We start from the raw sequence: 12,106 nt of genomic DNA on the forward strand, positions 1-12,106 counted from the left end.
TCAATCTGTTCAATTATTGAAACCTCTTGGGTTCAGTCTTTCCCTGGAGCTCATGATAAATTCTGCTCTCTGATTATTTGGAAGAAATCATTATGGAAATAAAGAAAAAGCCATACAGGCAATCATAGAGGAACGCTTTGAAAATCAAAAGTATGCAAGCTACTAAAATAAGAAAATGCCCATTCCCTTTTTCAAGAATAAGACTTGGCACAGAAAATACATTTTATGGTGGAGTAGTTTTAGATTTTTGCACTTATGCTGTTCATACTCTCCAGGAGAAATTATCTAAAAATTCATTGAAAGGTGATAATGGAAAGAAGATTAAGCATTCTGATACTGGAGCTTTGTAACAACAATTAAGCAGTGTACATAGATTTCAAAATTCACTGGAGCACTTAAAGGTTTCCGGGAATTCTTGCAGCAAGTTCCAGAAGTGCCTGGACTGATACCAGAAAACACAATCCTCAGTTCCACATTTCACCTCCCTGTGTAACACAGGGCACATAGTACTAAACTGTTAGTTATTATTAACATCTAATTATTATTAATAATATTTTTCTTCATGAGAAGCTTGGTATCCTTCACCTCCTTATGCTGAAGAGACGAATGTCAGAGAGGTGCCCTTGGACTTCACAGATCAGCGCTGCTTCTGAAAGTGGGTATTTCTGTCTTTGAAAAAAGCATCGAAATCCCACATCCAGAGGAAAACTCTCAGCTGCCTCCTTCCTTACCTCTACACAACATACTGCTATTTATAATGTCCGTCCTTGGTTGAAATTGCACACAAAACTACGCACGAAATCGCGCTCTAATACAAAAGTTAAAACCTGGTGCCAGATTGATTTGGAGGAAGTATCTTTATGAATTTTGTATTACTTCTGACCGTTTTTATCTACCTGTCTGTTTAGTGGCCGCGTCCCAGCTTTGATCCTCTTTACTCTGGTTGTTATAAAAGGAATGTCTTGAAGGTCAACTGGAGCACTTTCAGGGCAGTCATGTCTTTGATGTATTGAAGGTGCCTGCTTTGTAGTAAAGTGGGAAGTTTAACCCCATTTGTCAAGTCAAGGGAAACAAAGGGTCATCTTAGGTGAATAAAATATTTGTGCTGTCTGAGGTGTTTGTTTAATCAGTTCTGGAGACAATGGTGGTTTAAGTTTATAAGCAGTGTAATTGATGGACGTGGTATATTCTACAAGGTGATCAATAAAAGTCTATAAAGCTACTTAAAACCTCCTTTTAGCTGCTTTAGCGTGACTTCAGGTTATTTCAGTTCAGCACAGACTCCTTTCTTTTTTTCTATATGACTTCTTTTGTAGCAGAAGTGTGCCCTGTCATGCCGCTCCCTGGCCCTTCTTCCTTCTCTCTTAATTTGGGATTCTGTTATAACCAAACATCTGTCATAGCGCATGTTCAGTTGACATCTGAACTGTACCCTCAGCCATAATATTAAAAAAAAAAAAAAAAAAAAGTATTTTTAGCCAGTGGAAAAGAAAGACCCATACAAACACAGCATCTTTCTGTTGTGCTATGAAGGTACACTGTACCTTTTCAGTGGTTAAAATAAAGAGCTGTGAACCAGTTCTCAAGAGTCTGCTTGTATCGAGTTCATGTCCATGTTCCATTGGACCAGGGCTACAAATCTGAACTGAGGTGGTTTGTTCTTCACAGAGCTTTTTCTTAAATTCCAATAACATTTAGTAAGATGGCAGCTCTCTTAGTACATAAGTACATAACTATAAGTAGATATTCTCTCATTTACATGAATAACTGATTATTTCAAAATCCTTAGTGGTTTTTCAAATTAGGTAAAAAGCAAGACCTCGTACAAGATTCCTTTCCATGTCATCTTTAACGGGTACTTATTTAACAAAACCTTTGACTATTAGGAAGAAGAAATCACCAGCAGAACTGCAAGTGTGCGTGTGTGTGTTTTAAACATTTTTGCATCCCCTGGTTCTCTACACAGACACTGGAAGTTCCAGTTGGGTTACAAAGTGCTGGGTCATTTCAAAATTGTGCTGTTCAAGATTGTATTTCTAGACCTACAATTTCTACTAAGATGTTAATGCCTCACTTGCAGAAATGTAATGACATCAATAAATTCTAAATGAGCGGTTGCATTAAGTTTTGTTCTTTACCAGGAGTTCCCTTCCCATAAGTATTTCACTAGCTCTTTGTTATACGATCTCTGGGTAGTGTTTTAGTCAGCTGAGCTGAGAGATTTATTTTACAGGTGACAGGAACAGAAACAGAAATTTCAAGTAAAGTATATACCTCTTAATACGGAAAATGTAAGGATTTAATCTGTTTGTGTTGTTGCATGTTAGCTGTGATTTCCACTTAATTTACAAAGGGCAAATTGACTTTTTCAAGTCTCCAGGCCAGAGTCCTGTGACTTGTGCTGCCAAGTGAAAACCTACGGGTCTGTCTGTTAAATCCACCTGCAAGAAGCTGGACAGCTCTTGGGTTAGGTGACAAAAGCCTTAATTTCTCATACAATAGGTGAAATAAGTGTTAAGGTCTATGGTAGCTTTGCCTGTCGTACTGCTATCAAACTAGATTTCGTCCCTCAGGAATTCCCATTATTTAAGGGATGATAAATTAGGCAAAAGGAATACACAGAAGAGATCGACCCAAAGGAAGTTACAGGAAACATATCAAGGATGTTGTCCAAGCCAGAGGGCAGGAAAAACAAAACAAAACAAAAGAAGATCTGAATTCTGCCAGAAATGCTGTCAGATTATTTCAGGTAAGAATTGCCTTATTGCACTTATGTGAAGATGTGAAAACAAATATTAAACTCTTTGCATGGGAACTGAGATAGAGACTTTATGGGACAATACACCTGAACAGATTGTGTGGTTTATACAGCAAGGCATTAGTGCAACCAAAATCACCTGAATCTGTACTCACTTCTCTAACAGACGTGAATGAAAACTGATTTTGTAATGAAGCTCTAGAATGGGTGTCAATATATCTAACCCAAAAGGGCCTGGAGGAATATTTCCAGGAGTTGATATATTATAAATGCTATAGACATTATCTTCCATAATGCATGGGCAATGAAACTAAATTCCTAATTGAGAATAAATAAAGATATTTTAAAATATATAAATAAATAAGTAGAACTCCATTAGCTCGTATCATTGCCTTTTCGGACCTAAGTTTTAAATGCATCAAAATGCATTTTGCATTTGCATGGTTCAGCAGTGCTTTAAAGGAAGAAGTACTCTTTTTTTTTTTCTTTCTTATTTTTATTTCTTTATATTTTTTTTTGGCTAGTTTTTCCTGGTAAGAAATGAAAAAGAATGTGTTTCAGTACACTTTGGTGCTGAGTACATTGGGAAATGATGACTCTTTCTAGAGTGCATCTGCCTGTAATGTGTTCATGTTGGCGTAGGTTACATATTTTCTAGGTCAAGCAAAGCTTCTATTTTGCTTTTCAGGAGGAACAAGCAACCGCTTTACCCTCTTCTCCCTTCTGTAGGCTGCACATAGTTTAAGTTACCCAAAGCTGTGAAACTTTAGGTCCAGTGGAAAGGAGGGAAATTACATTTCCCTCTGATTCCAAGCACAATTCAGCTGCTCAAACAGCTTTGTCTAGGGGCTGTATTTGTTTGCTCCCCTTTCTATGACCCTGGAAACACACAGTCGCTGTGAACTTGACTTTCTCATAGTGCTGAAAAGTCAAATGTCATCCCAGAGTGACTTTTCAGAGGTCAGTGTATAAACATCAGTCAGGTAAAGGAAATTTAGAAATCTGCACCAATAACTGGTGAGGATTAAAAAGAGGGTGTGATTATTTAAATGTAATAAGTTGTATTTGACAGTGTTCCACGAATATCCAATTGTCTAGATGCTATCCTTCTGCTAAATCAGAAAAAAAATTCAATTTGACATACAAGTTGGTGTTTCAGGTTGACAAAACTTTCTAATGCATGAAATCCTGCTAGTCAGTTCTCCTCAAAATTTTAAAGCACAGTATCTGACAATTAATGGTGAGGTCTAAAACAGGATACAGTCCAAGTCAAATAGTTGTTAGACCAATAGTAAAAATGGTCACCTTTATTGAACAACCAAGGTCATCTTTTGCATTAAAACGATGTATAAGAGAATGTGATGGGCTAGCTTTAGGGATGTGATTTTGTCAGATTACCAAATCCAAAGCCTGCCCTTGTCCTTAAGCCTGCCTACCGTTTGATCATTTGTACGTTTAAAGAGAGCAGGCTGCTTCAGAAACACAATTGTAGGTGAAACAAAGCAAATCTTTAAATCATTGTGGAGATTCACAGCTCGTGGCTTGAACAGACTCCACTGCACAGGGTTTATGAACAAGCCCTTGGGCTCCAAATACGAGTGTTGTAGTGAGTGATGGAACCACGCGTATGTGAAGGGTGCTGCGGAGCATTTCTGTGCACAGCAGTCTGCTGAGCTAAATGAGAAATTTCAGAATACTTTACGGAGCAAGATAATGCATTATTCTGTCATTTTTATCAAAACAGTCACTGAATGATTAAAGTGCTTGGGAAACCAGTGTGTTAAATAATCTAGCTTGTTACATTTTCACACATAGTGTTTGTATTATTGTACACATTTGTGTGCAAAACCATCTGGATACAGCTTAGAGCATATGAAAACAGATATTTGAATAGCTTGTGATAAAATAGAAATTTACATTTTTTATTTCTGTCTTTAATATGCATTTTACTTGGACCTACTTTTTTTACATTTATTTATTTATTTTACTTTTATTATACGGTTCATTAATTTAGTATCAGTGATTACTCCATCATGAAATGTAGGAAGACTATTAGCTTGAACTGTCTTGAAAAATGAGATCCTGATCAGTGAGTCCCCAAACAGTTCTTTTCCTTTTACGTTATTGGATAAAACCTGAAGGTTTCCACAGAAGCACCAAGTGTCTGAGGTTGACAGGGGCATCTTGAAGTAATTTCATCCAGCCTGCTTGAAGCAGGGGCCACCCAGAGCTCTTTGACCCTCACTGTGTCCAGTTGGGTTTTGAGTTGTCTTCAGAGATGGAAACTCCACAACCTCTCTAAGCAACCTGGTTTTGTGTTTGACCACCCTCACAGTAAAAAACCTTTAAACTCATGTCCAAATAGAGTTTTCTCTGTTTCATTTTGTGCGTGTTGCCTGTTGTTCCCGTGCTGGGCTCAGCTGAGAAGAGCCTGAATCCACCTTCCATACTTCACCCATCTGGTATTTATACCTATGGACAAGATTCCCCAAGTCTTTCCTTCTGCCAGAGGAGCAGTCCCAGCTTTTTCAGCCTCTCTCATGCGACAGATGCTCCAACCCAAGGGAACAGCAGAAGATGTGCCAGGGAGGGTCAGTGGGACATGAGGAAAAGGTTCTTCACCCAGAGTTGCTGGACACCGAACAGGCTCCCAGGGAGGTGTCACGGCCCAACCCGACAGTGTTCAAGAAGAGACTGGACAATGTCCTCAGACACATGGGGTGACCTGTGGGAATTGGACTCCATGAGCCTTGTGGGTCCCTCCCAACTCAGGACGTCCTATGATTCTGTGGTCTTTGTGGTCCTTTGCTGGACTCATTACAGTAACTCTGTGACTTGGCTTGTTTGTTTATTTGTTTGTTTGTTTTAAATATCAGGGAAGTGTGGAGGCGTTTCGTTGGAAGGAGATATATTGTTGAATTAGTCAGGCCCAAAGGAATCTCAAGGCCACTTCGAGAAGCTGAGAACAGAATCTGCTGTGAGAAAGAGGGGTGTTTCTTCATTAACAGGGCCTCAGCATGGCCTGAGTCGTCGGACCTATCGTCGGTGGGGCTCCAGCGTGTGGACTGCCCATGATGTTCATCTAGCGAATCCATGCTTAGAGCGTGGATTTGTGATTAGAGAATAGTTGTGTATATAAGGAGACATGTTTCTGTAATAAATGGCTTTCTGTGATTCACACTGAATCGGAGTGCTGAGTCCTTTATTGTTCCAACAGGGAAGAAATGACACAGCACTACAAATGTGGCCCCACCAGTGCTGAGCAGAGGGGAGGGATCACCTCCTCGACCTGCTGGCAAAGCTTTGCCTCATACAGCCCAGGAGACCCTTGGTCTGCTTTGTTGTAAGGACAAATTGCTGGCTTGTGGTCAGCATGGTGTCCACCAGGACCCCAGGACCTTCACTGTAGATGGTGGTGCTTCCCCCTTTCTCCAGCCTGTTCAGATCCCTGGGGATGGCAGTAGGACTGTTCGGTGTGTTGGCCGCTACTTCCCATTTTGCACCATCTGTGAATGATCAGGGCACATGCTGCTCCATCTTCCAGGTGATTAAAGATGATGCTGAGCATACCCGCCCCCATATTGTTCCTTGGTGTATGCTGGTGGTGACTGGCCTGCAGCTGAACCTTGTGCTGCTGGTCACACCACTCTGAGCCTGATGGTACAGCCAGTCTTCATCCTGCCCTTCTGTCCATGTAGGCAGCTGTGTCAGCTCCTCGATGAGGGTATTATGGGACATGGTAACAAAAACCTTCTAAATCATAGAATGGGTTGGAAGGACCTTCCCAGCTCACCCAGTCCAACCCATAAGCAGAGACACCTTGACCCAGCACAGGTTGCTCAGAGCCCTGTCCAGCCTGGCCTGGGATTGTTAAGTATTGATAAGGACCATGGCTGAAAACATTGTGACTAGTTCAGCCAGAAGAAGACACATTCAGAGCAGGGGGAACTGCAATCTACACATCAACGATGAGCTAACGAGCCACAGACCAGGCCGGCTGACCAATGGGAGATGGAGGATGTGCTGGAGGGTACATAGCCCCATCTCCTGATGTGCCCAGCTCAGCAAACAAAGGGGAAAAGTTGAGACCCTTTTAACACGGCCCAGGGCTTGTAGAAACTTGTTGATCTTTTGCAATCACCACTTCCCCCCTGATTTCTGCATGACACAAGGAGCAAAGTAGAGACCCCTCAACGTGGCCCAGGACTTGTCCAGACTTGTCCCTCTTTCGCAATCACTACTTTCGCCCCCCAGCCTTTCCTCTACTCTGGGAGCTATAAAAAGTCCACCAAAACCAGCAAGCTTTAGGGAATACCAGCTCGGCCCCGCGCAGGGAATACCAGCTCGGCCTCCCCAAGGGAATACTGGCCTACCAGTCTCACCGAAGGAAATACCAGCTTGGCCTCACCAAGAGAATACCAGCATCCTGAGGACCCTGATTTTGAACCAGACATCGGAGGATGCTGCGCTCCTGACCCCAGCATCCTCGCCGTGGAACACGGAGGCCACACATCATTGCACAAGTCCTGTCATCCACACTGCAGGGCTGTAAGAGACTGGATCCTTCACTCCTTTCTTCCTTTCTCTCTGCTCTTTCCTTCTCTCCTTTTTTCTATACTCCCATTTCTTTGTCTCTCCTTCAGTATATATAATACTCTCTTTTTCTCTTCCTTATACCTTAGTTTTCCTTCCCTCTCTACCACTCTCTTTCTCTCTTTCCCTTTTGAACATATAAGGATAACAACATCTTCAAGCTCTGCTGTTGATTTCTGCTTAAATTTCATATTATAGCTACTGATGATTGCCAATACACCGCTTGTAGTAGGACTTTCGCTGTTAATGTGTTGATAAGTTCTGTTATACTTCTGCCAAGTCACCATTCGCTGTAACCAATATTCCAACAAGTACTTTTAGTAAAACTCACAACTGAGTTGGACCCCGGAGGTGATTGTCTGTCATTCACTTCACATAACCGCGCAGAACTAACCCAGAGTTAACTCACACCTGGTCTCATCTGTTGAGCCAGGGCGCGTGTCGCGTCTGGAGTTCACTCATCCCTCATCCATCTGTTGGGACAGGACAGGGATGTCTCCAGGGATGGTTCACCCACCACCTCTCTGGGAAAGACGAACACCACCTGTAGCCTCCCTTCACCCTGCGAGCCACTCATCCCATCGTGGCAGGCCATCAGCTTGGTTTTGGTGACCACATTCAGAATTCGCCAGCTTTGGTGTGTCTATCATTCAAATACCCTTTTTTTCAGATGGGCAAAGCACAGGTGTGTGCCACTCGGTACCAGCAGTAGATGAGCAGAACTGCTGTATTCCTGTGGAATCCCAGAACGTTTCAGTATTTATATACCACAGAGGATGAAATAACCGTTATAAACTGCATTACTAATGTAAAATGTGAAAAACCAAATCACCCCATTGTCTTATTGTCTAATTGTTTTTAATTTTTGTTCTTCTGTGCTTCTCTATACAAGCATATTACCATATGATCTTTCTGATGTTTAGAAGATTTATTGTCATCTTGACTGTTGTATAGGCTGCTGATTCCTTACAGGTAATGGGTTCAGTGAAGCTGCGGTCTCTACCTGACGTGGTGGCACAGGACAGGGCGCCAGTGCCAGTGATCATCTCCAGCAGCTCTTCCAGGCCTCCTAGAACTCCTCTTGGTCTAAATATTGCATATTTGTATTTTTCTCTGTTAAATGTTGTTGTAACAGTCTCTCTGATATCCCCCCACCTCAGGCTATTCCTTTGTGAACATATTGTGATGTGTTTTCACTCTCTCTTGTCTGGCAGCATGAAAGTGGTGGGATGGATACCAGATAGCCCAGTTCTAGCAGGCTGTTTGGTAGATAGTATCTTCCCTGGGAAATTCATAGGTGATCTCTTCCATCGCTTCCAGGCTTGCTGCTCCTCATCTCTGCAGAAATCCCTTCTACCAGTTTATTTGTGAAGTTCTCGGAAGGGCAGTTGGGGTACTTGTGTTTGAAACTCTTGCCCTGATTTGTGTCAGGGGCACCTTCATCCTTGTCATCTGTACTTTGCCAAGAAAGGTTGGACCAGATGATCCCTGAGGTCACTCCCAACCTGGTATTCTACGATTCTTTTGTATAACAGGCAGTCAGGTGTGAGAAGCCCCGTCTTCTCCTCCTGACAGATGATAGAGTAATCACTTCCAAGGCTTCCACAAGTACAAGGAACAGCTGGTTTCAGTTTTCTTTCCAGCTGGCAGCATCTGACTCCTTAGTGATCCGTAGGGGTAAGGCTGGAGACCTGTAAAAGCCTATATACTCAGTAAAATTGTGGGGGTTTTTGTTTCGTTTGTTTGTTTTGTTTTCATTTGTTTGGTTTTTTTTGATGTTTTGGTAGGAAGCTCAATATCTTAGTAAGGTGTATTTGATTCCATCTGGAAAAATAACCAATGTGGGCAGATGTAATTAATAAGAAATTCAGATGAAGTATGTTGTCACTAGGCAGAGGAAAACAGAGGCATTAGTCAAGGTATTGGGAAATTGGCATTAGTAGTTTAGCTCACATAAATTATTCACACTAGCTGCATCATGGTTTTGGTACCGTTATTTGGAGTTAACTGTTGCTGCTAATGGTGGTGGTTTCAATTCTGTCTCTCGGTTATGAAATTAAAGCCCCAGGGAGTGAGCAAAGGAAGGAGCACTGGACCATCAACATCCTTGAATTTGCATGTGGCTACAAGATTGGGAACTCATCAGTGAAAGTATCTGCATTCTGTGAAATGAAGAAAAAAAATGCTATTATATTAAGGAAAGTTCTCGAATTGAAAGAAATACAGTACTTGTCAGTTTAATATTGAATGCAATGTGCTTGTATCCTTCTAATCAGATGCTGTTACAACATTAAAATTGCTGTCTTTTCATGAACTGAAAATTAGTTTCCCCTTATCATACCAATACCAACAAGAGCTATCTCATTAATTCTGTATTAATTTAAAAGGACAAATCAGGAAGTAATGTTACAAAACTCTTGTAGGTATTATTTTGCTTTTGAATAGTGCAGCAAACTGTGGGAAACTGGGGGCTGCTCGTGAAGCTGTAAAGTTTTCAGCTGTAAAGCTCATGTTTTGATTTAAGAAAAATAACGTAACTGTTGTGTAAGTGGAACAGCTTAAATAAGTTGTTTCACTATTTTGGGTCGATGTACAATGCTTTACTCAAATGAGTAGATCTGGGTGTAGTTAATCACAGTTTACTATTTCTTCATGTGATTGATGAACCTTGTCAGATGATTGTTTCAAAAGCTAAGTTATCTAACTAAAATGCACACGTGTATTCTGTAGGAAACATTTTTGTCGTATTTTTTATGTCTATGAGCTTCATCAGAAAATGCATCTTTTAAACACACTCATTGTTGCAGGTCCATTTTCTGCTGTTTAATTTCTCATAACAGAGAGCTACGTGACCTTTTGCCTTCCAAACAACTGATTTCTCAGCCATCGTAATAGGGTTTCAAAAACCAGATTTGAAAAACGTTTGTTAGTGTAACAGTACATCAGATGCGCACATTCTGAAGTGAAAAAAAGTATATCAAAAAGAGACTGTGTGCCACCGTTGTGGGAAGTGCACACCATTGTGTGTGGGCTGCTCAGTACCAGACCTTTTCATCCAAGCGTCCGTAAAAAAGCCCCTTCTTTTACCCTCATAAAAAGTGATGGCTGTTTTACCATCTTTCAAGCCACATCTATGAAGAGCTCTTCCCAGATGGATTTTGACCATACGTAAGAAACTGCCTTTTAGAATTTATTATTTTGGAGCAGATGGGGTTTACTGGTTTGAAGGCAGGCAGCACTGATAGATGACATTGCTTTAAAAAATGTACGCCTTACAATTTCTTCTTGCTTTCTGTAGGGCGTTGTCTTCCATTGCTTACTTTTCCTCCACAGCAAATGTGTGAGGTTCTCTGGAAATTGCTGTTAAATGGAAATGGCAGCATATGTGCTACTTATCCATGAATTAGTTGTTCTCCAGAGCCATGGTCCAGTGGATAATAAATATTGCTATTCCTTCCATGGTTCCTTTCACAGCATTACCTGAGTGCTCTGCCGTTCATCTGCAAAGCAAGGGAGAATTATTATGCTGCTTCCAGGGGTCAAAAACAAGGCATAGAGGGATTAAATGGTATGGGCAAGGGCAGGTGTGCGTATCTGAAGCCACGAAAGCTACACAGATCCTTATCTTAATAACAAAACCATCACTCCCTATCATTTTATAGAATAAACCTTTGCTGGCTTCAGGAAAATATATCTTGCAGTAGAGAAAGTAGATGCTTTACTCTGTATTAATGTGTTCTCCTAAGTTACTTTGGGGTGCTGATAGAAAGAAGTTTGCCAAAATGTAACTTGTCTCTTGGCATGAAGATTTCAGTAGTGTCATATATGTGGTCATAGATATGTGTATCATATACATGTCACACGTGATCTTTCCTCATGCCACGGGAGTGATGACTTCTTGAGGTTTCTTCTGCACCTATTTCCTATGATTTCCGTTATTTCTCTGAACCACTGCTCATCCAAGTCTATCCAAAGCCTCGATCCTCAGGTGAGGATTCACTTTTTCCTAAAGTGAATGCCAAAAGTATATGTAACTCCACCATTTTGAAGTGATAAGCTAAACTTAAACTAAGAGAAAGGTAGAACATTCTGCCTAGGTCTAGTGTTCAAGTTGGTTACTCTGCGATATAACTAATCCCACCAAAGTTCTCTGACACAAGGGGCTGTTAAGGGAAGAATCTGTAGTTCTTAATGGTGTTTCATTACAGCTATATATTAAATCAGTTATTTCAATGTTTAAAATATGACTTCCTGAGAAAAGTGGTTTGCCAACTTGTTTACTGTCTGCTGTGTGCTCCCTGGTTAATCATGAAGTTTAAGAACTAGTATTTCAAAACCACACCACTGGATTTACATCTGGACTTGCACTTTCTCCATGGTCCCAAGCATCCAGCTTTGTCCTTGTGGAATGGGGAGGGACAACCCACATTTCCAAGTGGTGCTCGTTTCTCATCACCCATGGAATATTATGTTTGCAGCAGAGAAACCGAGCCTCAGAAAACTGAAAACCCATAGATCAGAAGCGATCTGATACAGAGGGGTGCCAGAGGAACAGAAATGACTGCAAAATGTAAAAGACATATAGAAGTTTTAAGGAGAGATGTTTCACTTTCCATATTCAAGATTCAAACTAAATTGAAGCAAGATTTTCTTCAGTGAGTAGAGATTAAAGAAATGAATTAAGTGTTGTACTAAGGGTATGTAAGACTGGACAGGCTCTAATGTCAAACAATTATGTGTATCCTGTTGTGGAAT

The 12,106-nt window shown here is 41.0% G+C and overlaps 1 protein-coding gene across 5 annotated transcripts in view; it reads left to right on the plus strand.

Annotated features, from left to right (window-relative positions):
* MCTP1 (multiple C2 and transmembrane domain containing 1) overlaps positions 1–12,106 on the plus strand; it is a 280,175-nt gene that overhangs the window by 77,489 nt on the left and 190,580 nt on the right. The window lies entirely within an intron of this gene.

Source organism: Patagioenas fasciata, chromosome Z (genome assembly GCF_037038585.1).
Source record: "Patagioenas fasciata isolate bPatFas1 chromosome Z, bPatFas1.hap1, whole genome shotgun sequence".
NCBI lineage: Eukaryota > Metazoa > Chordata > Aves > Columbiformes > Columbidae > Patagioenas > Patagioenas fasciata.